Source organism: Octodon degus, unplaced genomic scaffold, assembly GCF_000260255.1.
Source record: "Octodon degus isolate 3935 unplaced genomic scaffold, OctDeg1.0 scaffold00085, whole genome shotgun sequence".
Taxonomy (NCBI): domain Eukaryota; kingdom Metazoa; phylum Chordata; class Mammalia; order Rodentia; family Octodontidae; genus Octodon; species Octodon degus.
The window spans coordinates 187,859-189,847 of NW_004524661.1; the positions used below are offsets into that span (position 1 = coordinate 187,859).

General features: G+C 37.9%; 1 pseudogene; it reads left to right on the top strand.

Moving 5' to 3' along the window:
• The first annotated feature begins 1,654 nt into the window (after positions 1–1,654).
• Positions 1,655–1,989, top strand: part of LOC111818270 — a 17,226-nt pseudogene continuing 16,891 nt past the window's right edge.

A 1,989-nucleotide genomic window follows, 5' to 3' on the forward strand; every position in this document is an offset into this window, starting at 1 on the left:
TTCCTGGGCCAGGGTTATAGTTCTATGGTACAAGTTCCTGCCTGGGAATCACAAGGTTCTGAGATCTAGTCCCATTTCTAAAGGACCCAAGCAAGACTGGGCATGGTGATGTGTGTCTGTAATCCCAGCCCTTGGGAGGCTGAAAAAAGGAGGATCACTGTGAGTCTGATCTCTATAGTGAGACCCTGTAGACTTTGTATTAAATACATAAAAAAGAACACAAACAACCAAAAGAACAAAGAAAAAATACATTAGATGGCCTTCTTGTGCCTACATTTAGCACAATGTTTTCAAATTTAACCCACATGAAAGCATGTTGTTCTTTTGGCAGAACTGAATTCTCTCTTAAATGTAGATTATCTTGTATTTATTCATTTATAATTGATGAATAATTGGACTTCTTCCACTTTTGAAGTATTATGAATAATATTTCTATTGGCATTCTTATTTCCATATGTGCCAAATTTTGGATTATTTTGGTTATATGTTTACAGCTGAAATTGCTGAGTCATATGGGAACTCCATTTAACTTTTAGAAAAACTGACAAAGGGTCTTCCAAAGTAGTCATTGTGGCATTGAGACTTGCCTTTGATTTCCTAATAGATTATGTTTGTTTTTCCATGTCAGTACATTTAGGTATACATTACTATCATGGATGAATGCATAGTAATTGCTTTATCAGCTCTACCATATGTATTTAATAATTTCCTATTGTAGGCCTTCTATGGTCCTGTAATGAGGATTTGATCAACTTAGTATCCCCAGGAAATTATGAAGAATACTTTCCCAGGTGCATCCAGAGCACCCTGTGCGCCCCTTATCTAGCTCTTCATTGCAGTGTGCTATACACACACACACACACACACACACACACACACACACATTTGCCTTATCAACCACATATAGATCCCTTGAGAGGAGAGGGATTGTGTCTTAAAGTCTTCTTTGTCCCCTCAGCACAATTTTGGTAAATCTCTGGGTAATGAATAGATAACTTGATGGAAAGGTGATAGCAGTCAAGAATGTGATGGGAGGTTAAACTACCAGGAAGAAATATTGCTAATGTAATTTATGAACCAAGAAGCAAACTAGTTGACATTTGTATTTCTTCCAAACTCCAGAGCCTAGCAATCTATAAAATACTATCCCAGACAACCTAAAATATGTCTCATAATCTTCCAACTGAGCAACTCTGAGACTGTGAGCTGATCAAAGAATTCTCAGCTGTTCTATGGACCCCATACTAAAGATTCACCATGTCTTAAGCCATCTTCTCACTGGTACCTGCCTGCTTTGGGAAGCTCATAATAGAGTGAGGTCAGAGTCCTAAAGGGAGAAAAACTTAGGTAAGAAATTATTGGACAAGTTTGTGCCCCTCGGTAATTTGAGTGTAGAGTAAAATTTATTCAAATAAAAGATTAGATAAACTCTGAATGGGTGTTTGTTCAGTTAAAAGAAAAAACTCTGGATGGGTGGAGCATGAGAGTTCTACAGGAAAGTCTGTGGAGTGCTTTATAAAAAGGGGAACTTTTCTGTCATTTTAGATTATGCTAATGGGCTGGGTAGGTGGGACTCCAAAACATAGCTCCAAGAAGTACACCTCCTATATTAGGACAGAAATCTCCTTGTCTTCCAAGCTGTCATCGTTCCATGATGTGGTTTTGTCTGATCCTGGCATCTCTTGCTATTTGCACAGCCTGGGGTAAGTCATTCAGAAATACAGATATCTGGGGTCAGGGGACATATTTGGGCATCCTTGTTTTGAGCAGAAGTTGGTGGAGGTGCTATAAGAGTAAGTCAACAATAGGTCTGCTTTTGAGTTCTTTTACTAGGGAGACTATACAATATTTACACATGTGTGTCTGGTTTATTTCACTTATGAGTATATGTTCAAGTGGCAACCACTTCAATATAAAGGCTTCGAGTTTATCATTCTTAATAGCTGAATAATACTCCATTGTGTAGAAATACCACATCTTTTTCAACCA